General features: G+C 35.8%; 1 protein-coding gene across 1 annotated transcript in view; it reads left to right on the top strand.

Moving 5' to 3' along the window:
• Positions 1 to 25,828, top strand: part of LOC148955582 (amphoterin-induced protein 3-like) — an 89,525-nt gene that overhangs the window by 36,079 nt on the left and 27,618 nt on the right. The gene's annotated exons all lie outside the window — the stretch shown is intronic.

Here is a 25,828-nt window from a genome sequence, read left to right as displayed (position 1 = left end):
AAAACGTGCAGAAATTATTTGAAAAAAACTACGTTTTCTAAAGAAATAAAGAGGCTGAGTTACAAGGTCGAACCTTAAAACGTACAGGGATTAGGAGGCACAGTTGGGGCGCCGCCCCCAAACCTCCGCTTTCGCAGCCTTTAAATAAAAAAAAGTTTTTAAACTGAAAGTAAGGAGCGACATTAAATCTTAAAACGAACAGAAATTATTCCGTATATGAAAGAGGCTGTGCCCTCCTCAACGCCTCGCTCTTTACGCTAAAGTTTGACTTTCTCACAACTCTTTTTTTAAACAATAAAAACTTTAGCGTAAAGAGCGAGGCGTTGAGGAGGGCACAGCCTCTTTCATATACGGAATAATTTCTGTTCGTTTTAAGATTTAATGTCGCTCCTTACTTTCAGTTTAAAAAACTTTGTTTTTTATTTAAAGGCTGCGAAAGCGGGGGTTTGGGGGCGGCAGCCCCCAACTGTGCCTCCTAATCCCTGTACGTTTTAAGGTTCGACCTTGTAACTCAGCCTCTTTAACTCTTTAGAAAACGTAGTTTTTTTCAAATAATCAAAAATATGAAGGCTAGAATAATGCATCGTAAAAATGCAGCCCATTTCCGAGGTCATTAAAAAGTCTGTAAGAGTTTCCACAACAGGAGACACGGAACTAATTTGATTATGGATTTTGTATGTTTAATTGAAATAATATTTACTAGGCTCATCAATAAAGCTGCTTACTGCCATAGGCAGCAGTAAATTGTATACACTGAGCCTATTAAAAGTTATCGAATTCGATTGCTGATGAAAGACGACGGAGAGCCGTATATATTAGTCTGTTATTTTCTTCAGTCTCCTAAATGACTTTTCTGCTCCAAAGATAACATTCTAGTACTTTAGGATGGGTTTTCTGTTGCCAGCAAAGTAGTAGTTTGCCACAATCCTGTAGATACCTGTAGATGTAGAATCCTGTAGATGTAGATGAAACATCACCAGTGTCCTTGCTTATGCTAATTTTATAGACGTATGCTGTATAGGCTCATAACGGATACTTTTTGCTCGTTTGAAGTTTCAGTTTTACTCTTTGTAATTATGTCAGAAATGCTTCGTTTTTTGTCAATCTTTACCTAGATTGTCTTAAAACACGTGTAAACTCAGTACCGTGGCTAGTGAAGCTGATCATATCTAGCTGTCATCTGGAGAGCTGTATTAATTTACTTTTTTTTTAATCCCACCTCCTCTCCTCATGGCGGTATAATAATCTTTTTCGGTACTTGTCTAGAATTCAGTAGTCAACGGTTAGTGAAGTTTCGTTAATGCTAATACAATAAAACAAAATAGGATGAAAATATAATAGTTTATGAACAAATTTGAGTTATATGTTTGCACATTAGGGGGGGGGGGGTAAAGCATAGCGTATATTAAATACGTAACCTAACCTAGGTACAGTTTTTTGGCCTCTTCAATCCCAAAAAACTAAAGTTTAAACATATTTCACGGAATGAGCAATACCTCACTATGCAGCGAACCATGCAGCGGAAACTTATTTTCATTAGATTCTAGATGCGGTACTTCGCGAGTACTGGATTCTAGACAAGTACCTCTTTTTCACTTAAAATTTCAATCTTTAAAGTCACCTAAGCTAATTTAAAAGCTTCTTTTAGTTTTTTTGTTTTAAGCTCAGGAGAGCTGTATTTACTGCGCCTCCGCCTGCCTTTTCTTGAATGTCTTACCAAAAAGAAGACAATATACAGATTTGGCTAGGCCTATGCCATTGTCATATCAATTATCCAGTTCTGTTTGAAATTTTCTACTTATTTAGAGATGCTTTTAATGCCTTTGCCAGCCACTAAGCTGCGTTTGGCATAAGCAGTTTTCAATTCTTATGTTTCCATCTTAAATCGCGGAAAATCCGACTCATCAGTTACCCATACTCTTCGTGTCTCCCCAGATACCCTCAATCATCCACTTCTGTAGCACAAGTGTGACGTTTCTAATTTGTAGCAGGGCGGGATCAAGGGAATCGAAGCTAGGGCCTCCTAGGCCGACTGCCTTCCCACCCAAGGTCGCTAAACTTGAAGAGTTACACCACCGGCCCCACCCAAAGCCAAGATTCAAGATTGGTAACACCTGGACTAAAACCCGTGTCGTGTAGGGCCCAGGATTAGGGCCAACAATTCTAGTGTGCCATTCACTCAGCCGAGGTGGCTAAAGTGTGACGTTAAAATCAGCAAAGAAAACAGATTATATATTAATCTTGACTTTTTTTTACATACGGATCTACTGTACAGATCAGGCAAAAATAGTTAGAATTATGTTTTCCACGTTTTATTTGAAATAATAATGACATGGTTCATTATCCTGGCAGTCTGCTACCGTGAACTTATAAAGCTCCCACTCTAGGAAATTTAGGAAAATTCTAGAACGTAATTTGGAGGTATCTGATCATAGCTATCAACGATAAATAAAAACACATGGAACAGCTTTCGCCCACTGTGAATTCTGTGATGTGCCTTCACATCTATTTGAAATTAAAAATTGTCGTATTTAATTGGCTCACATTCTCGATTGTGTGGTAACATCTGAATTGGAAATTGACACTTCAGGATTTTAATGCAGAACTGGGTGGAATGTCAAAGGAAATTCTAGAACTCCATAGAAGCTCTAAACTCTAGAATGCAATTTGGAGGCCGGCTGTCTCTGTCAATTGTGAATTGTGTGACCTTCCTTCATATCTCTTGACAAAGCATAAAACATGGACATATTTAATGACACACTCGACTTAGTCCTAATAAGCACTAAAACTGAGCTGTTTACAAGGTACATGCAAATTGCACTAGCACGACCTACAGTTACTTTATGCTGTTAAACAAACCCATGAAAAAGGGAACAAAAGAATGCTGATACCGCCTTGTGCGGCAGTAATCTGGTTCCAACTTGTTCTGTGTTCTTGTGAGTGTGTTCAGGGGTGCATTCGTAAGGAGGATTTTTGAGCTTCTTAGAATGTATTCTCCAAATTTGAGCATAAGATTTTGGCGGCGATTGTGGAATGACTTAAGTCCCAGTAAATCAAGGGTCTTTTAGTAGGAAATATAACTTTCCCCCATCATAATTTTACAACACGTATTTGTTGACCTCAATATCTTGGCTTAGCCCAGAGCTTAACTGGACACTTAAGCCCCAAACAGGACACACTAAAACAATAAACAATAAACGCTAAAACAATTCCAGTTCGTATATAATTTCTTGTATGACTGGGCGATAAACTACGCATAAAGGATACCACTAATTTTTAAAGCCACCAAATAGTAAATAAAAGTTTCCATTATTGCTGACATCTGAACCAATTCCTTAGGGTTTTTCTTTGCTCTTTTATTCGTTTGAAATAGTATTTACATGGCTCGTGTTCTCGATCGTCTGCTAACATCGAAATTGAAAATTGACACTAGACAAATATTGATGCGGAACTGGGTGGAAGGTTTGGAAAAAAGACAAAATTTGTGTTTGTGTTAGAAGAAAAAAAGACTTTGCACTGTTTGTGAATTTAACTGTCTGCTAAAATAAAATAAAATAAATATCTGGCACTATTATGAGTATTCGCTATTCCAGATAAGTATATGAATATTGGACTATTTATCAATGTCTAACATCCTGACAAAATACATAAGGCCTTTGTAGTATTTGAATTTAAATTATCTATTAAAACGGAGTAGAATAAACCTCTAAGATATCATGTGTCTCAGATATTCCTGATTAATTTTCAAATATTAGAGTATTTATCCATGTCGAACATCTAAAAGTGATGTAGATTGTCTCTTATGAAAAAAAAAACATTTGTCTTGATGAAAGTATCTGGAGTTACTTCTGCAAACAATACTGACAATACTTTCCTAAACAGTAAATCATATAGATTCTGTTTATACTAAATTCAACGGTCGCTTTTATTTCAAGAGAAATAGACAACTTCGGAGAGACAAAGGGACGTCATTTTGAAAAAAAATCGTATTTTAAAACTGCATGTAATTTGAAATACTTAAAGTCTTATGGTTGCAAGCAGTGACCTTTGAAAGTTTCTGTCAATTACTGTAAAAGTCGTTTTAAAATGAAAAAAGCTTAAGTAGCTTTTACGCTACCGACTTAGTTTTATAGGCGTTGGCGCTAAGTTACGTTACGCTGAATACAAATTTTTACACTTACACCAACATAAGTTTTTTCACATTAAAACTAACATAAAAACCCGTAAAACCCTTAGGATCATCGTCCAAAATCATCCCAATATAAGCAAGGAATTCAAAAATAAAAAAAATTGGAATAGAAATTGGGACTCAAGCCCTGCAATCCAACGTAATGAAAAGACGGCTGAAAAGGCATTCTAAGAAAAGCTTATTAATAGATTAAAAAAAATTTAATTTTGAAATACAATCCTGTTAATCTAATCAAACTTTTAGAAATGACAGAAATAAACTTCAAAACAAGAATATAACAAGCAAACAGATAATCTAAGTTCAAATAATCAAAAGTAATTTGTGCTGGGCTCAACACAAGAAAGTCTCATTAGAAAATATCCCTCCCCCAGTGTACGTGTTTTGAGATTGGTAGTGCTCATATACCTTAGAAGTGAACTCTAACACAGTGTGGAACACATGATTGAACATTTAAAATAGAGAAGTGAAACATTTATTGCCTTCTATAAAAACTTTGCAAATTAATTGAGAAAATGTTTCAAAATATACGCAGTAGACTCTGACAGAAAAAAAGTAAATTTAAATGTTGCATAGCATGCTAATTATCCGTCGCACCTATCTGCTAGTTACGTGATATAATTGTACTTTCATTCAGAAGGTTAAATCTATGAGGCATGACCAAGCATGAAGTCAATTAACAAAGTGTTAGAATCACTGTGCTCATTACTAATTATGTTCAAAAGGTAATTATGCTTGTAACATTAAATTTAATTATTTACATTCTTTTATTCGTGTTGAGGCGTAATTCTATAATAAAGGATATGGGATAAACATGGAAAATAATAGTAGAAATACGCTATATCCCTTCCTAATGCTAGAGAACTTTACACTTTTTTTTAATTCCAGAGGTTGCTTTAACCCTCTACTCTCCCTTTTGCTCTTTTGATGAATAATGACAAACTATGGAATACCGATTTCTCTTTTACCTTTGATGAATTTACCAACTAAAATACAGTGTTTCAGAGAAGGGGAAAGCGGCAAGATGGAAGACCTCATTGAGATACTGAAGATATTGAAATATCCCTGCTCAATTTCCTTTATTGATGACCTCCTAGTCATTGGCAGACAAAGAGAAGGGGTATTTCTGGCAATCACTTCTATCTGTCAACATACAAAATGATGATTTACTAAGTTTTTATTAGATAATTGGGATAACAGTCTTTACATTTTTGGCCAAATATAAACCAGAAGTTTTTTTTTTATTTTGGGAAAATTGGGAATTTTGTTTGGGAAAATTGGGATATATTTTAGGAAAATTGGATAGATTCGATGGTTCTAGTCTGGTTTTTAATAATTAACGCTTTGTTCGTATTTGAGCAAATAAAACAGTTCGATGGTCCTTTTTTATGTTGTTGCATCTTGTTTTCAATTGATGGCCCAACATTTGGCTTCTGAATCTTTCTAGGAACTATTTAAATCATTTAAGGCAGTAAAACCAGCAACAGAAAAATTAAGAAGGAAGATAGTCTGCTCGTTTTCAAACAGTTCGTGGTAACAAACTGTAAGTAAGGAGCGACCCGGCTCAGTGGTAACCGAAACTCTAAAAAACGGAATTTTGATACCAATGGATACATCAAAAGAATCAGATTTTAATGCTGATTTCAAATATATAAGTTTCTTCAAGTTTAGTTATACCAATCAAAATTTACGCGCCTGAGAAAATTTGGCTGATTTTAGAAAAAAGGGGGAAAGATCCCCTAAAAGTTGTAGAACCTTAATGAAAATCACACCATCATATTAGGTGTATCAGAGAACCCTACTGTAGAGGTTTCAATCACATATCTACAAAAATGTGCAATTTTTTTGCCAGAAGAAAGATCACGGATGCGTGTTTATTTATTTTTTTTCCAGGGGTGATCGTATCGACCAAGTGTTCCTAGAATATCGTGGGAGGGCTCATTGGAACGGAAATTAAAAGTTCTAGTGCCCTTTTAACTGACCAACAAAATAGAGGCAACTAGTCCCCTCCCACGTATATTTTTTACCAAAGTCATCCGATCAAATTTTTGAGATAGCCATTTCGTTCAGTATAGTCGAAAATATGATAACTATGTCTTTTAGGATAACTTAATACCCCGAAGTCCCCGGGGGAAGGGCTGAAAGCTATGAACTTTAACCAATGTTAACATATAGTATAGGTTATTGGGAAGCTTTAACTGTATCTGTCTGGTTTTTATGCAATCAAACAGTTCGTGGCAACGAACTGTAAGTAAGGAGCGACCCGGCTCAATGGTAACCGAAACTCTAAAAACGGAATTTTGATAGCCTACAGATAGATACATCAAAAGAATCAGCTTTTTATGCTGATTTCAAATATATAAGTTTCATCAAGTTTAGTTATACCACTCAAAATTTACGCGCCTGAGAAAATTTGGCTGATTTTAGAAAAAAGGGGGAAAGATCCCCTAAAAGTTGTAGAACCTTAATGAAAATCACACCATCATATTAAGTGTATCAGAGAACCCTACTGTAGAGGTTTCAAGCACATATCTACAAAAATGTGCAATTTTTTTGCCAGAAGAAAGATCACGGATGCGTGTTTATTTATTTTTTTTTCCAGGGGTGATCGTATCGACCAAGTGTTCCTAGAATATCGTGGGAGGGCTCATTGGAACGGAAATTAAAAGTTCTAGTGCCCTTTTTAACTGACCAACAAAATAGAGGCAACTAGTCCCCTCCCACGTATATTTTTTCCCAAAGTCATCCGATCAAAATTTTGAGATAGCCATTTCATTCAGTATAGTCGAAAATATGATAACTATGTCTTTTAGGATAACTTAATACCCCGAAGTCCCCGGGGGAAGGGCTGAAAGTTATGAACTTTAACCAATGTTAACATATAGTATTGGTTATTGGGAAGCTGTAACTGTATCTGTCTGGTTTTTATGCAATCAAACAGTTCGTGGCAACGAACTGTAAGTAAGGAGCGACCCGGCTCAATGGTAACCGAAACTCTAAAAACGGAATTTTGATAGCCTACAGATAGATACATCAAAAGAATCAGCTTTTTATGCTGATTTCAAATATATAAGTTTCATCAAGTTTAGTTATACCACTCAAAATTTACGCGCCTGAGAAAATTTGGCTGATTTTAGAAAAAAGGGGGAAAGATCCCCTAAAAGTTGTAGAACCTTAATGAAAATCCTTAATGAAAATTATGTGGGAGGATCTTTCCATAAAGGAAGTTTTCATGGGGGAAGGGGCATTGTTATGAAGGGGGCTCCGGATTTCCCAGCATTATTTAAAAAAAGATCAGAAATTAGATAAAAAAAACAAGTTTTTCAACTGAAAGTAAGGAGCAACATCAAAACTTAAAACAAACAGAAAATATTACGTATATGATTGGGTTCATCCGCTAGTCAATACCTCGCTCTTTAAGCCAAATTTTTTTAGTACTTTCATAAGAGCTATTTATTCTAATTAACGGCCTTTGTGATTAAGCGGTCATTTTTAAAGAATTGGAACAAAATTCGAACTTTAGCTTAAAGAGCAAGGTATTGACTAGGGGGCGAATCCCCTAATATACGTATAAAAATATGTGAATATAGAAGTTCGTTACGTAAGTTAATTCGTAAGTTACGTATATTTATTACTAATAAAAACGTTCGTAAATAAAATTAAACAACTTTCAAGAAAGCCATTTAACCAAATAAAAGTAAAATTAATATGAAAATTTTGTTGTAATTATTCATGTACGGTAAACAAGTTTTTTGTAACTGAAAGTAAGGAACGACGTTAAAACTTAAAACGAACAGAAATTATTCCGTATACGAAAGGGGCTGTCCCTTCCTCAACGCCTCGCTCTTTACGCTAAAGTTTTTCATTGTTTATAAAAAAATAGAGTTGTGAGAATGTCAAACTTTTCTAAATTGTGAGAATTGTTTCTCAGTTGTGAGAATGTCATTCTAATTAAATTAGAATGAAATTCTCATTGTATTTCAGGAGTGGTTCTTAAAGATTTGGTGCAAAAAGTCAAACTTATAGCGTAAAGCGTGAGGTACTGAAGGGGTGACTCAAAAAAAGTCCTCCAGATAATCCCATCCCCTCTGAAAATTTCCCGGAACATCGTCATATGTTATTTCTAATCGCCAAAGACAAAGTAGAACAAATTAAAAGAATTTTATATAGGAGTTCTGGCAAATTCCCCGGTATAATTTTATTTTTAGAAAGCTAACCCACAGAAACTTCCCTCCCCTCAGAAAACTCTCACCTTGGCGGAAAATTCCCCCCTCCAAGAAAAATATATGTTATACTTCCCAATAAAAAATACTATGCGTAAACAATGTTCAAGTTTCGCAACTTACAGCCCTTTCTCCATGGGCTTTGGGGGCTATACTATCTCCAAAAGCATATTTAACGAACTGTTCAACTATGTTGAATCAAATAGTTATCTCGAAATTTTGATCGGAAGACTTTGGGGAAAATGGGGCATGGGGATGGGGTCTAGTCACCCGCTAATCTTTTTGGTCACTTAAAAAAGGCACTAGAGCTTTTGATTTCCGATCAAATACGCCCTCTCTCGATCTTTTAGTATCACTGGTTTGATACGATCACACCTGCAAAAAAAAATAAAAAAAAAAAAATAAATAAGCATGTATCCGCGATCTGTCTTCTGGCCAAAAAGGCAAAAGTCCACATTTTTATACGTATGAGCTTGAAACCTCTACAGTATGGTTCTCTGATATGCTGAATCTGATGGCGAGATTTTTACTGAGATTGGTTGACTTTTTGGGGGTGTTTGCCTTTCGTTTCGATAACTGGGTAAATTTTCCCAGGCTCGTAGCTTTTGATTGATTATATTAAACTTAATTAACTTTACATATTTAGAATCAGCATGAAAATTCAATTCCTCTGATCTATCTTTGTTTTCTCTTCTTTTTTAATTCAGTTACTATTGAACCGCATCGCTCCTTACTTACAGTTTGTTACCACGAACTGTTTGATTTACTCTGATGCAGACACAGTGGCCTATCTTGAGTCCTCAATATCAGTTTTATAGTATAGGGAACCTTATCAAATGGCTATGAAGTCCAAAAATTTCAGGATTTTTTTTTAATATTGAGTAAGATTAATCATTTAAAATCTTAAAAATATTTTTGTTTAAGTACCAAGGACAGTGACAATAAATAAAAATACGACCACACTGGCTAAATGAAGTTAGGTAAAAAACCAAAAATATAAATCTATTAAGAAAACAAGAGTAAATATTGAAGTAATAAAAATACGTTCTAAGACCACACTGGCTAAATGAAGTTAGGTAAAAAACAAAAAATATAAATCTATTAAGAAAACAAGAGTAAATATTGAAGTAATAAAAATACGTTCTAAGACCACACTGGCTAAATGAAGTTAGATAAAAAACAAAAAATATAAATCTATTAAGAAAACAAGAGTAAATATTGAAGTAATAAAAATACGTTCTAAGACCACACTGGCTAAATGAAGTTAGGTAAAAAACAAAAAATATAAATCTATTAAGAAAACAAGAGTAAATATTGAAGTAATAAAAATACGTTCTAAGACCACACTGGCTAAATGAAGTTAGGTAAAAAACAAAAAATATAAATCTATTAAGAAAACAAGAATAAATATTGAAGTAAACTACAATAAGATAGAAGTTAGTGTTTTTTTTTGCTTTGTTTTTAGTAATCTAATTTTTGTGGACGAAAAGTGTTATCAAATTCAAATGATTAATTTAGTTTATTTATTTTCTTGGTGTAACTTGGCAGCACTGACCAATGTGTTATACTAACCTAAATATTTTGTAATTTTGGAATAACTAAAAGAAAAATCTTAGAAAATAGAGATTTTCAAGCCTGACTAGACCAGGGCGCAAAGAATATTTTTTGTTTTGATGCCCTTTGTGATACATTCTTCCTCAAAAAGTTTATGCTCTAAATTGTCACGAGTACACCGTATTCATTAATATATTAACTCTAATATTATTCCTACATAATAGAAAATAATATTGATGATTAGACAATTTATTTTCTTTCTTCTGGCGAGAAAGCAGTTCTACTATGGAAAGTTAGTGACTGAGTGGCTAAGATGTATGACTTCTCACGACGGAAGAGGCAAAATCCTTCTCTTCATTTACTCTGATTTATCGCCAAAAGTAACAATCATTTCTCAACTGACAAAGGCGCTTCTTATTTTCTCCTGTGATAAACTCCATCAAGGTTTTTTGTTTGTGCATTGTTTATTTATCTTTTAAGGAACAGCAATCGCTGTTCATTCTGTTATATCGATTTAGTTTTCGCTTTCAGTTGAACCGGCCGCGCTCTCATTGGTCGAAAGAAACTTTATTTTTAGAGCTATTGATGTCGTTCTAAAAATTTTATAGAATAATGTTAAATTTTTCACATGCAGAAATATAGACATTTCAAGTGTTTAGGTGGTGGGAATGAGAAACGCACATTTGAACCATATCATGTACAAAACCAAAAAGAGGAATGGATCCTCTTGTCCCACCACCTCTAATCTTTTTGTTCAAATCAATACAGCAAGATGTCTCTGGAATCATGAAAAGACGAGATCTTCAGCCCTTAATAGAATAAATTTTCACGCTAGCATTAAAAAACAGCTGTGAGACATATACCTCATTGTCGCTTGTCTTCTAACTGCAGACAATTTGAGCCTTTTCTTAATATCATGACGTCACCACATCGTTTGATACAGCCACCCTGGGAAAAATACGGATTCTTATTTAAAGTTGTGACCTATTTAGATTGTTTGTGGCCAGAAATATGAATTTGCCAGTTTTAAGAAGAAAAAAGCTATGTAGCCGATTTCAAGGCCAGGCCCCGTCATGGCTACCGACAGGCTTGTCTATATTGATTCTCATGGTCACTTATCTTGTAACCGCAGACAATGTGAGGCTCTTCTTGATTCCATGGTGTCACCATAGGTTCGGTGCAACCACCCTGGGAAAAATACAAATTCTTTCTTAAAGTTGTAACCTTTTTAGATCGTTTTAGTGGCCAGAAACGTAAATATGCCAATTAAGAGAATAAACTATGTAGCGGATTTCAAAGCCGGGCCCGGGTACTCAGCATATGATAGGCGTGTGTATATTGATTTTCGTTATAAGCAGTAACCTCTAAATGAGTCATCTTTGTTTGCTACTCTTTCCTTGGGAAAATGAAGGGCACCCTAGCGAAGACATAGAACGTTGAAGGGTCCCAATGACTTGTAATAAACAGTTGCGTTATTTATGGCATCTTAGTAGGTTTGTTCTGGGTTTTGTGCCACATTTGGTTGGCGTCGAAGATTGTGATGGCGTTGTTTTTCTGACGTAATATTTCTTTTTTCTTCACTTTCATTATTTACTCGTTCTGATTTTTGCTGTCGCTTGTCTTCTAACAGCACAATTTCTTGTTTTTCACTCCATTTTTGACGCGTTCTGAACCTCGCTTTCTCGCAATTGCTTGTAATTCTCGCTGCTGCTTATCTTTTAACCAAATATTTTCTTGTTCTCGCTGTGGCATATCTCTTAGATACATGTTTCTTTGTTCTTTACTTTTGTTTTTGAGTAGTTTTAATTCTTGCTGCCGCTTATCTTCGAACCCTGTGTTTCTTTGTTCTTCCCCTTTGCTTTTGAATCGTTGTAATTGTTGCTGACAAAAGTATTCTGACTGTATATATATGTTCTTCATTTTCGTTTACCATTACTTTAGACATTTTTAAATATCCTTTATCTCAGGTGCTCGGATTGGTCTTGTCACGTTTGATGGTCTAGGTTGTTCATTTGTCCTCTAGGCAATTCGAAATCACTTAAGACACCTTTTATAAATGGACTAATTACAATTGGTATTTTATACTGAGCTATGTTCCTTCTGTAATATTGTAGTTCACTCTTGGGGAGGGGGGGTAAAGATGTAAATTATTCTCTTGAAATGTACTCATAAATACGACGTCAGTCATATGATTTTTCGTATCAACCATGTGTTTCTTGTGTAATATTGTGTGAATCATAGACACTAAAAACGATACAACCACTACTGAGGCATACATGGCGTATGTATGCTTTTCAATGTATTCATAAAAATGACGTTACTCACATGAATAATTTTTCGAAAATTAAGGCTTTTAACGAAGTTTCTCAAACTTCTGACCTATATAGATCGTTTTTTTTTAGGCCAAAAATCCCAGGATACCAATTTTTCTGAAAAAATATGGAGCCTTTTTTGAGAAAAGGTAAATAAACAAATACACAGATATTTCTTGTTTAAAGAGTTAGTGTATATATATATATATATATATATATATATATATATATATATATATATATATATATATATATATATATATATATATATATATATATATTTATGACTTCTTGAAAACAGCTCCTTATTTTTTAGGAAAACTGGAAACCTGGGATTTTCTGGCCTGAAAAAAGAGGGGATATGAGTTTGAGAAAATTCGTTAAGAGTCTTAATTTGGAAAAAAAAATTCATATGAGTGACGTCATATTTATGAGCAGGTTTCAAGAGGATAAATACGTCATTTCCACCTCAGGAGTGGTCATATTGTTCTTATTCGTTCTTATCTTCGACACATTCAAAATCACACAAGAAACATTGCTAAGTATAAGTAATGTTTTCAGCTTCAAAAAACTGCTAAGTATAAGTAATGTTTTCAGCTTCAAAAAACATTGACAAATTTATCACAAAATCAATTTAGCGGCAGATCCAGGGGCGGATCTAGAGGAAAACCTCGGGAGAGGTCCTGTGCGACAAGGGCGCCAATGAGAAAAATCTTGGGGAGGGGGGCAATGTGACAAAGGTGCCAAAAATTGACCAAATTGACAAATTTATTCTAAAAATGGAGTAAAAAAAGAAAAAAAAGGAATGAGGGCGCCAGAAAGATCTAGAGGGGCGACGGGGTCCCCCGACCCCTTGGATCCGCCACGGGTCAGATCCATCACAAAACTTTTTAGACCCCGATGAAGCTGTTGTAGAACGCCTTAGACATTCTTTGAATTATGGGATAACTCGTAAAGTAAAAGATGTCTCGGAAGAAATATTGAAAGACAGAAACAACTATGCCAAAGGTTACATGAAAATGCAAACAGTTCAAACAGTGATGTAAATCAACCTGCTGCTTCACAGGGACAACAGCCTCGGTTAAAATATAAGCGACAATGAGAATCAATATATAAATGCCTGCCACGTAGCCATGCTGGTCCCCCTCCCAAGAAATGCTTGAATACTTCCTAATAAAAATACTGTATGTAAACCATAGGAAAATTTTATAACTTACAGCCCTTTCCTCGGAGCGTGGGGGGGTTCATGTTATCTCCAAAGGCAAAGTTCTTGGATCCTTCAACTATGCTGGATGAAATTGGTCACTTAAAAAGGGAGAGAGAGAAATTCATTATTAATTAAACACCAATCATAGGCAGCACAATCGCGCTGCCTAAGTAAAGAACGATGTTGGCACAATGTATTATTTATTTTTGGGGGCTAGACCAGGGCACTTCGTATCGAAGGAGTTTTCACAGAAGCTTCGAAAAGGGCTCATTAGAGTGGAAATTGGAGTAGCTAGTGCCCTTTTTAATAGTCGAAAGTGATTGGAAGGCAACTAACACCCCTTCCACGCCCACCATTTTCCTAATACATCCAAGCAAAATTTTGAGATAGTCATTTTGTTCAACGTAGTTGATTTTCAGATAGAAATTATGTTTTTGAGGAGGACACTCCCCCACAGTCTTCATGGCAAGGGTTTTAAGTTATGCCTTGAGGCATATAAGGTGTTTATAGAAATTGTTGTCGTAAAAACTTCAAAAAACGCTCATTCGATTGGAAATTCAAATGGCTAGTGCCCTTTTTAACAGTCGAAAGTGATTGGAGGGCAACTAACCCCCCTCTCACGCCCCCTTTTTTCCCATGCACATCCAATCAAAATTTTGAGATAGCCATTTTGTTCAACGTAGTTGAAAGTTCTGAAAATTAGGTCTTTAAGGATGACAAACCCCCCACATCCCTCAGTGCGAGGATTATAAGTTATGCCCGGGGGGCATATAAGGTTTTCATAGAAGCGTTGTCGTAGAAACTTCATAAGAACCATATACGCCCCAGGACAACACTTACAATGCCTATCCCCAGGACTCTGGGGGGGGGCGTTTTTGTTTTCTAATTTTTGAACAATTTCAAAAACACTGGCTATCTCAAAATTTTTAGCGGACAGGTTTGGGGAAAAAGAGCATGGGGGGGGGCTAGGTGCCCTTAACTCTCTTGACTCTTAAAAAGTGAACTAGAACTTTCAATTTCCAATCCAATGAGCCCTCTATGAAGTTTATACGAGTATCCCTTTCATAAGAACCATCCATGCCCTTAGGGCATAACTTAGAACGCCATCCCCGGTGCCCTGGGGGTTGTATTGACACCGGAGTTTTTCTTATCCGACCTTTGAACTATTTTTTTTAACAAGATGTCTATTTCAAAATTTTCATCAGATGGGTTTTGAAAAAGAAGGCGTGGGGGGATAGCTTCCCTTGGATCTCTTTTGACTATTAAAAAGTGAGCTCGAACTTCCATAAGACCCATATATTCCCCCAGGGCGAATCCCAGGAAGAATCCCTTCCATAAGACCCATATATTCCCCCAGGGCATAACTTACAACGCCTGCCCCCGGGCCCTGGTGGGTTGTGTCAACACCGGAATATTTGTTATATGAGTTTTGAACTATTTTTAACAAAATAGCTATCTTAACATTTTTATTGGATTAATTTGGGAAAATATGGTTTACGGGGGGGGGGGGAGCTGGTTACCCTCCAATATCTTATGACGCTTAAAAAGTGAACTAGAACTTTCAATTTCCAATCAGATGAGCCCTCTCTGAAGTTTATACGACAATGTTGTCTATACAAAACATTATATGCCCCCAGGGCATAACTTACAACCCTTGTCCTGAGGGCTGTGGGGGAGTTGTTATTCTCAAAGACCTAATTTACAGAACATAAAACTACGTTTAACAAAACGGATGTCTTTAAATTTTAACTGACTGTGTTTGGGGAAAAGGTGGGCGTGAGAGGGGGGTTAGCTGCCCTCAAATCACTTTTGACTATTAAAAAGAGCACTAGCCCTTTGAATTTCCAATCGAATGAGTCTTTTTTGAAGTTTCTACGTCAACGCCTTCTATAAAAACCTTATATGCCCCCAGGGTATAAATTAAAACCCTTACCTTGAGGGTTATGGGGGAGTGTCCTCCTCAAAAATATATTTTCTATATGAAAATCAACTACGCTGAACAAAATGGCTATCTCGAAATTTTGATTGGATATGTTTGGGGGAATGATGGGCGTGGGGGGGGGGGGAGGGGCTGGTTGCCCTCCGATCACTTTCGACTATTAAAAAGGGCACTAGCCCTTTGAATTTCCAATCGAATGAGCCTTTTTTGAAGTTTCTACGACAATGCCTTCTATAAAAACCTTATATGCCCCCAGGGCATAACTTAGAGCCCTTGCCCTGATGGTTGTAGGGGAGTGTCCTCCTCAAAAATATATTTTAGTATCTGGAAATCAACTACGCTGAACAAAATGGCTATCTCAAATTTTGATTGGATGTGTTTGGGCGAATGATAGGCTTGGGGAGGGGCTAGTTGCCCTCCAATCATTTTCGACTATTAAAAGGGGCACTAGAACTCTCGATTTCTAATCGAATGAGCCTTTTTTTGAAGTTTCTACGACAACACCTTCTATAAAAACCTTATATGCCCCCATGGTATAACTTAAAACATTTGCCCTAAGGGTTGTGGGGGAGTGTCCTTCTCAAAAAAATATTTTCTATCTGGAAATCAACTACGCTGAACATAATGACTATCTCAAAGTTTTGCTTGGAGGTGTTTGGGGAAATGATGGGCGTGGGGGGGGGCTAGTTGCCCTCAATTACTTTTGACTATTAAGAAGGGCACTAGCCCTTTGAATTTCAAATCGAATGAGCCTTTTTTGAAGTTTCTACGACAACGCCTTCAATAAAAACCATATAACTTAAAACCCTTGCTCTGAGGGTTGTGGGGGAGTTTCCTCCTCAAAAATATATTTTCTATCTGGAAATCAACTATTCTGAACGAAATGGCTATCTCAAAATTTTGATTGGATGTGTTTGGGGGAATGTTGGGCGTGGGGGGGGGCTAGTTGCCCTCCAATCATTTTCGACTATAAAAGGGGTACTAGAACTCTCGATATCCAATCGAATGAGCCCCCTTTGAAGTTTCTACGACGACCCCTTCCATATGAAGTGCATCTGGGAAAAAAATAATAATAATAAATAAATAATAAAGCATTGGAGCCGTATGGCCTTTACTATAGGCAACGCTACAGTGTTGCCCCTGATACAAAAAAAACTGATACCTTTGAAAGCCTCTTTGCTAGAGTTACAGAAAGCAATTACACAAAGTAAATAATATACTTATTGACGTTAGACATACATAATGAAACATTCATGTTTAAGACTTTGATCTATAAGCTTTTGTTGGTCTATGTAGGCTCTTATGCCTTAGACAGAGTGCCTGTTGAGTGCGACGACGATTCGGGTAAAATGAAGTAGTTTTTCTTGGTGTTAGACTGCCAAAGCATCCTGTTTTTATTTATTTTACAGGAAAAGACTGCTCCTTAGTATTTTTCAATGACAGGAGCTTTTCCCAAATGACGTCCACACACCTTAAGTGCATTTCAGACCAAAAAACTTGGGTTTGTCAATCCAAATTGTCTCCTAAAAAAATAAACACCACCTTGTCGGAGGAACTCTCGTCATGTAGATTAGCACAATTCCGTAAACATTGTAATTACTTTCTTATCTTCTGTTGGGCTTTCAATCAAAAAGGAAAGCTTGCTCTTTCCGCATACCTTCAAGAGACAAATTCCTGTTGAAACTTTCCGTGCAATAAAGAACGGCTCTGGATATTGTTGTTTATTTTTTGCCGTTTCTTGCCATTCAAACAGTCGATCATTCCTGGTTTCCAATTTAGTGTAAGTTTCGTTTCGGGGCCGACTGCAATATCGGCCGTAGCTCATTCAACGTGCGTGTTGAAAGAAAAAGTGATTTGAGGAAAAGAGGTTTCCTGCCTTTCCTTTTTTTTTGCCTGTTTATATAAATTCGTTCGGTTGATTGATTTGTTGGTTTCAGATCAGAAATGCATAAAGGGGGGCCTGGAGTCCAGGCACCTAAGAACTCTAAGCCTGAATTCTTGGCACTTCTTATTCAAATTATAATTTATTTTTATTATTATTAGCTCCCAGAAAAAAATTCCTGTGCACGTGTCTGTTTCAGATTTTTTTTTAGTATCTGTTTAGTGTCAAATGTATTTGTGCCAGAGCTAAAAAAAAAAAAAAAAAAAAAAAAAAAAAAAAAAAAAAGCCGAGCCCTGACATGTAATATAAGGCATTGAATGGGGAGGGTCAGTAAGGGTTTTTGAGCTGGTAATTTTAGTGTAAATGAAAAATTTACGTAACACAGTTTTCTACACAATTTTCTTCACAGAAAGAATCGCGGCATCTGCAATACTAAAATGGACATGATGTCTTATTTAATTTTCCGCGAACCAAAAAAAATATATATAATATTTTTTATTTGAGTCTCATCATTTTTGTGTTAAAAGTTTAGGTTTAATTGAGTCACTCATAAAAAAAAAAAAAATGCATGAAGACGAATTCGTATTTCGGTAATATCTGAACTACTGAGAATAAGGTTTCTAGCGAAAACAAAATTCTTGGATAATACTAATCTACAATATAATTATTTCTGTCATTATTTCCCATCTATTTCTTACAAAGCTTTTGATCTATTCATAACACGTATAATTCCTAAAGCTTATTCCACGTCAATTGCAGCCGCGGATCGCCCCATATTTCCTAAAGCCATAGGACTGTTTGGTCTTTCTAATTTAGGCTCCCTATAGAATTCCAAATTAGTGTCGACTTTTTTGGGATGGATGAAATTACTCTGTGAATCCCTTTTTGGGGATGGTGTTAGACAGCGGGATAGTGTAATTCTTCCTTGTTTATGAATGAGATTACAAGACTATCAAAGATTGCTGACGAGGTTATTCAGAGGAGTATTTCGTAAGCGAAAGTTTCGTGGATAATTCGGTGGAACTTGGTAGGAAGAATTGATTTAAAAAATTTAGTATCAAAATATGTAATCCAGCTAATTAAATCTTTCAAATTACTGTCTATAAAGAATTTTCATTTTACTTGGACTGCTAATGTGTTTTGGGACGAGATGTTTCTCCACTCGACAAAACGTCCATACAATTTACAAAGGTTAATGCAAGGCGTTTCGATAATCTTAGACTGGCTGACCGGCTCATAATGTTGAACCGATGGTATTTTGGTCTTATTAAGGCCAAAATTGTTGTATTGTTGATACACTGCCTGGCTGTGTCACTTTACCTTTTGCAGCCTAAGGATAAAGAAATCAATGCATGTACTCTAATAAACACTCTGAATTTCTTAGCGAAGTTCCATCACCACTCGGCACGGTCACTTGTGTTGAAAAACAAAAAAAAAGACAAAATCAAAAAAAGAACACGTATATGCAACCATCTTTCTATAGGAAAAATATACAATTCAGTTGTTCTTTTTTTTTTTTTTTTTTTTTTTTTTTTTTTTTTAATCGAGTGTTGCAACCACTGTCAATGCTCATGAGACTTTTGAATTTGATTGTTTAATTTTATCAGAAAAATGTGCCCTTTTGGGTCTTTCCTCTTTTTCTAAAAAATATGCAAACTTTCTTCTACTAAAAACGAGTTGCTAATAACCCAACATAAAGTTGCGAACTTTATTTTAATTAACTTAAAAAAGACGAAGTTCTCTTGATGGAAATAAAGAGTGAATTTGAAACTTAAAACGAACAAAAATTATTACTTCACAGCTTATCTAACATATAGGCTATCGATAAAACGAGTGGAAATAAACCAACTGATGACGTGCCCCTACGTTTGTAGGATTATAGAAACCTAGCGCTTTACTGAAAACACAAAACAATATAGGAGTTTTCGTACAATAAAAGCAAACCGATTAAGGACACTTTTTACAGTATAAAAATAAAGCATTTTAGGATTGTTGCTTTTTTTTTTAATTTGATGTCACTTCTCCACAATGAGCCCAGTCCAATGATTGCCTCTCGTTTTGGTTCCGAACCCCTCTCCCCCTCCTTGACTCTCCCCCTTAAGTGCTGATAAGCACCGACATTCTAAGAAACAGTCTCGATAAGAGTAGATACATCAAAAGAATAAAATTTTGATGCTTCTTCAAAATATATAAAATTCATCAAGTTTAATATTACGCATTAAAAGCTACAAGCCCAAACAAATTTGCCCAATTTAAAAAAAGGGGTATAACAGCTCAAAAATATCAAGTGTTCGATCACACCATCAGATTCACCATATCGGAGAAACCTACTGTACAGGCTTCAAACTCCTATATACAAAAATGGGGAATTTTGCATTTTTTGCATGAAGAAAGATCACGATTGCGTGTTTATTTGTTTTTGTTTGTTTTTCCCAGGGCTGGTCGTAGGGGACCAGTGATCCAAGAAGATCGGGAGACGCTCATTGATCGAAAATCAGAAGTTCTAGTGCCTTTATTAAGGGACGAAGAATATTGGAGGGCAGCTAGACCCCTCTCACGCCTTTTTTCCCAAACTCGTTCGATCGAAATTTTGAGACAGCAGTCTTGTTCAGCATAGTCGAAAGATCTAATACCAATTTTTTTAGATTTATTTGACCCCCACAGTTCCCAAGGGAAGGGCTGCCAGCATTAAACTTAACCCATCGTTTATACATAGTAGTGGTTATTGGGAGGTATACCAATATTTTTCGGGGGGAGGGGTATTGTCAGTGGGGAGGGGTATTTTCTGCAGGGAGAATTTTCCGCTGGGAGGGAAGTTTCTGGGGATGAGTTTTCCAGCGGAAATTTTACAGGGAGGGGGGGCATTGGCCAGAATTGATATATAAAATTCGTTGTAATTGTCTTACCTTCTCGTTGACAACTCCATTTTATGTGTGGAGATATTCTGGGGGAATTGTCCGTGGGAAATCTTCAGTGGGGTTGGAATTCTCTGGGAGACTCTTCCGTGAGGGGGGGGGGGGGTTAACCACGGAATAAATTTCCACTGTGGGAATTATCACCGTAAACAGCATTACAATAGGAATAATTTTGTTTCGAATTTTCATCATTTTTTCAATAGATCTTCCAGGAAGAGTTGAATGTACACTTCGGGAGTTTAAAATATTGTACTATAGAAAATGGAGAAAATGATTTTGTTGAACGTTGAATCAGATTAACCGAGTTACTATGAAGAGTGATAACTCATAGTTAATAGCAATCCAAAATGTATTGCTTGTCAAATCTAATTGTCATCAAACAGATCGTGCTAACTAAAGTAAGAAGCGTATGAGTTTAATTGTAACCAATACTCTAAAAACAGAATTTGATTTCAATGGATATACCGAAAAACTAACTTTTTATTCTGATTCCAAATATATAAGATTCATTAAGTTTACTATTACCCATCGAAAGCTAGAAGCCTGAGAAAATTTGCTTGATTTTCGAAAAAAAGGCGGAAAACACCCCCAAAAGACAAAGAGTCTTAATGAAAATCGCATCATCAGATTCAGCGTATTAGAGAATAAGAGTTCTCAAGCTTTCGTCTCCAAAAATGTGGAATTTTACACAAATCACTAATTCGTGTCTATTTGTTTGTTTTTTCTTTTGTTTGTTTTTCCCCAGGGGTGATCGCATCGAACCAGTAATCCTAAAATATCGGGAGAAGGCTCATCCTAACCAAAATTAAAAGCTTCAGTGCCCTTTTCAAGTGACCAAAAATATTGTATCGCAACTATCCCCCCTCCCATGCCTTCTTTTTCTCCAAAGTCAACCAATCAAAATTTTTAGATAGCTATTTTGTTCAGCATAGTTGAAAAGTCCAATAACTATGGATTTGGGGATAACAGGACCCCCCACAACCCTTGGTGAAGGGCTTTAAGGTGTAAAATTTGCCCATAGTTTACGTGCAGCGTTTGTCATTGGGAAGTATACGGACATTTTTCGCAGGGAAGCGGGGATTTTCTGATTCATGGGGAGGATTTTCCACGGTGAGAATTCTTAGGGTTAATATCATTCTGTTATTTTCATCTGTTTTCCATGGGGAGGGAAGTTTTCCGGGCTGAACTTACCAGAAAAATTTTACACTTAGGAATAAGACGGAATTCCTATAAGAATTTTGTTTTTATTTTTCTTACTTTCTCTTTGTCGATTCAGTTTTAAACGTAGAGATCTTCCGGGTAATTATCCAGGGAAAATTTGCTTGTTTGGAATTGTTTGGAGGATTTTTTGGAGGGAGGGGGGATTTTCTGCAGGAGAAATTCTTCATGGGAGAATCAGAAATCGAAGTCTTTCAAAATGAAAGTATGCTAAGGAGAATTTTTCGGAAGGAATTTTTAGCGAGGTTGGAATTATCTGGGGATGCTGATTTGCATTGGAGGAACTCTCCATGGAGGATATTGTTTGGGGGGTAGGGAATTTTCCACAGAAGGAGTGCCGGATTTTCCGGCATTACTTGAAAAACGATCAGAAATTAAATATAAAAAAAAACAATTTTTCCAACTGAAAGTAAGGAGCAATATTGAAACTTAAAACGAACAAAATTTTGTTCGTATATGAGGGGGATTGCCCCTCCTAAATACCATGATCTTTACACTAAAGTGCTATTTTTTTGTTCAATTCTTTAAGAGCGACTCTTAAAAGACAAAGAACGTTTTATTAGAATTAGATGAGATGGGCTGCTCTTAGGCATTCTAATATCACTGCGGTTAGTATTTTGCTAGGAACAGATGTTAGGTTGATGCCCCTCCAATTGTCACAGACTAGCGCATTGCCTTTCTTGAAGAGTATTACCAGTACGCCTCTGGTCCAATATTTTGGGGGTTTTTTACTTTTCCAGATGACCACTAGGAGAGTAGTCCAAACGGTTATGCAGGCTCGAAGGGACGCCTTCAGAATCTCTGCCGTGATCCCATCGACTCCAGGTATTCGTCCTTTTTTCAGCTTTTTCACAGCTGCTGTTACTTCTTCATTGCTTGGGGGGGGGGTCAGAACTTGCGTAAATTTGTAAAACGGTGTAGCAGATACTACTTCTGGATCGTCAAGTCTAGTTCTATTTAAGACTCTCTCAAAATACAAGGCCCATCTCTTTTCAGCTTTCTGTGGATACGAGATTATATCTCCATTTGCATTTTTACAAGCGATGCTCGGCTTGTTTTCCTTCCGACTATCTCGTTTGCTAGTCGATACGCCATTTCCGAGTCTCCTTTCTTGCAGCTTTTTCTGCAAGTACTGCTTTCTCCTCGATGACGTTTCTTTTGTCTTTCCTTGCACTTCTTTTAACCACCTCATCCTCTTCTTTGTAACGGAGCTAAAACTGGGCTCGTTGTTCAGGGTTAAATGTATTTAGGATACGCATTCGGGTTTTCTTGCATTTACTGATACATCTCCAGGTGTCTTCAGATATCCTTTCTTCTTTCTTCCTTTTCTTGAAGCCACGGCTGGCTTTCGCGACGTCAGGATATGCACTTTTCACAAAGAACCATATTTTCAATACCAGATTCTTCAGCTTCATTGATCAGGTTTAACGAAAAAAAAAAAACAAAAAATATAAATACGACAAACGGGTCTATGGCGAGTAAATGAAAACGAAGAAAAAACAAAAACGAATATTTCGCCCGTATCTAACAAGGCTTGTTCAGCGTAGCGAAAAAAAATCAGCTAAAACTAAAAAATATACATAAAACTGAAATAGACTCACCTAAAAATAAAATATAAAATTGCTTGACATTTACAATTTGAAGCTACCTTCGTGAAACCACCTCATAAAAATAACTGACTTTAGATCTTTCGGCTCTAGATCTTTTATTCGTCAAGTCTACGGACAAAAATTAGCCGCATCAGTGAATTTTTGTCTTATATTTTATATTTATATAATTTTTATTTTATATTTATATTGAGGTGGTTTCACCACCTCAATTTGGTGCTAAAGTTTTTTATCGTTTTAAAAAATAAAGTTGTGAGACGGAGTCAAACTTTAGCGTAAAGAGCGAGCTGTTAAGCAGGGGACAGCCCCTTTCAGGTACGAAATAATTTCTGTTCGTTTTAAGTTTTAACGTCGCTCCTTACTTTCAGTTAAAAAAAACTTTTTTTTTATTTAATTTCTGAACGTTTCTGAATTAATGCAGCTTTGATTTTGGCTCACCGTACATGAATAGTTAAAACAAAATTTGCATATTAATTTTGGTAGATTTATTCCTTATATAAAGGGTTGCCTCCTCCTCAATAATTAAAACGAAATTTGCACATTAATTTTACTTTTTTGGGATTAAATGGCTTTCTCGAAATTTTGTTCTGACGTACCTTACGAATTAACTTACGTAACAGACTTCTATATTGGTATATTTTTATTACGTATATTAGGAGGTTAGCCCCTTGGTCAATGCCTCGTTCTTTATGATAAAATTCAAATTTTGTTCCAATTCTTTAAGAATGACCCACTTAATCACATAGGCAGTTAATTAGAATAAATAGCTCTGATGAAAGTACAAAAAAAACTTTAACGTAAAGAGCGAGGTAATGACTAGGGGGCGAACCCAATCATATACGTAATAATTTCTGTTCGTTTTAAATTTTGATGTTGCTCCTTACTTTCAGTTGAAAAAATTATTTTTTTCTTATTATTTAATTTCTGATCATTTTTTAAATAATGCTGGGAAATCTGGCACACCGTTAATAGCAATTTCCCTATCCCATGGAAACTTCCTCCATGGAAAGATCCTCCCAAGGAACCCCCGATCCCTCCCCCTGAACTACCAGACAAAATCTCCCCTGAAATCTTCTGTATACTTCCCAATAACCAATACTATATGGAAACATTGGGCAAAGTTCATAACTTGCAGACCTTCCTCCGGGGACTGTGGTGGATTAAGTCATCCTCAAAGACATAGTTATTGTATTTTTCGACAATTCTGAACAAAATGGCTATCTCAAAATAAAACTACAAAATTCCGCATTTTTACAGATAGGAGCTTGAAACTTCTATAGTAGAGTTCTCTAATACGCTGAATCTGATGGTGCGATTTTCATTAAAGTTCTATGACATTTAGGGGGTGTTTCCCTCTATTTTCGAAAATAAGGCAAATTTTCTCGCGTAGCCTTTGATGGGTTTTGAATAAACTTGATGAAACTTATATATTTTAAATCAGCATAAAAATTTGATTCTTTTGATGTATCTATTTGTATCAAAATTCCGTTTTTTAAAGTTTTGGTTGCTATTCAGCCGGGTCGCTTCTTACTTACAGTTCGTCACCACGAACTGTTTTATAAAAAAAAAAAAAAAAAAAAAAAAACTCAAATTATATTCTCAAATTGAAAAGCCTTATTTTCCAGGGGGAGTATTTTCCGGGTGGGGTACTTTCCTCGAGGGGGATATTTTTCAGGGTTGCGGTATTATCCGCAGGGGGTATTTTCTGGGGAGGGTTTTTTCCATGGGGCGAATTTTCCGGGGGATATTTTCTGGGTGGGGTTAAACGTCGGCCACCAGAAATCATCATCACACCCACGTAATTTTTGGCGTCTTCTTGCGGTCGCAGAGCAGCAGATTATATCCTCTCCCCGCTTGGAATATTTATCTGCTTTTTCTATTTTATTTTTATCTTCTTTATCTTCTTAAGAATATTTATCTTCTTTTATTTAGAATGTTTATCTTCTCTTTATTTTATTTTGATATATTGTCTTCTTTTTATTTTGTTTTATTTTACTTTCTTTTCATTTGAATATTTATTTTCCTTTTATCTTCTTTTGTACTTTTATTTTATTATTATTTTATTTTATCTTCTTTTCATTTATCCATGGACATTATCTCCCCTAGGACCACTGTGGCTTGTTTAGAGTTTCAAAAAGAAGCTTATCGAATTCCCTAGAAATGAACTTGTGATAATAATGCCTTTGGGATTTGATACCGTTTATGGATACAATTCCTTGCATTGCAAAAAGCAAAAAAAAAAATGTGAAGAAAGAGAGCAACAATATTATTAATCATAAAACTAGAGAATGTTTCCTTCCATACCATAACCATAATCGAATGGGAATGGAAGGGGGCTTCGGTCCAATCTTCCAAACATTTTTTGATTTTCCACGTAATTCCTTAGGATTTCTGTGTAATTCCTCTTCTTAGAAATTTTGTTCCCCTTCCAAATTAAATTCATGAATACATGCCTGATCCTATTTAAATATAATTGCAACGATGTGAAAAAAAGTATACAATTGTGCAGTCGCGAGGCATCCAGACCAAAATCAGATCAAATTAATTTATTAACATAAAAAATACAAACACATTTTCAGTAGTCATCTAAAAAAAAACCGAAGGTTTGTTTAAGATGGCTGCAAATCCATTCTTATACATCTCTACAACTACTACATAAAAAAAAAGAAGAGAGAAATAACATTCAACATTCTAATCATTCTCAAATATCACCCAGAAGGTAACGCTTTAATCCACTCTTGAGCTGGCTTACATTATCCCAACCCATATTTGAAGTTATACCTCT

This window comes from Artemia sp. Qi Xiang Cuo, chromosome 2 (assembly GCF_049724085.1).
Source record: "Artemia sp. Qi Xiang Cuo chromosome 2, ASM4972408v1, whole genome shotgun sequence".
In the NCBI taxonomy this organism is placed as follows: Eukaryota; Metazoa; Arthropoda; class Branchiopoda; order Anostraca; family Artemiidae; genus Artemia; species Artemia sp. Qi Xiang Cuo.
Note: the sequence above shows the minus strand (reverse complement) of the source record. Positions and strands in the feature narration are given on the sequence as shown.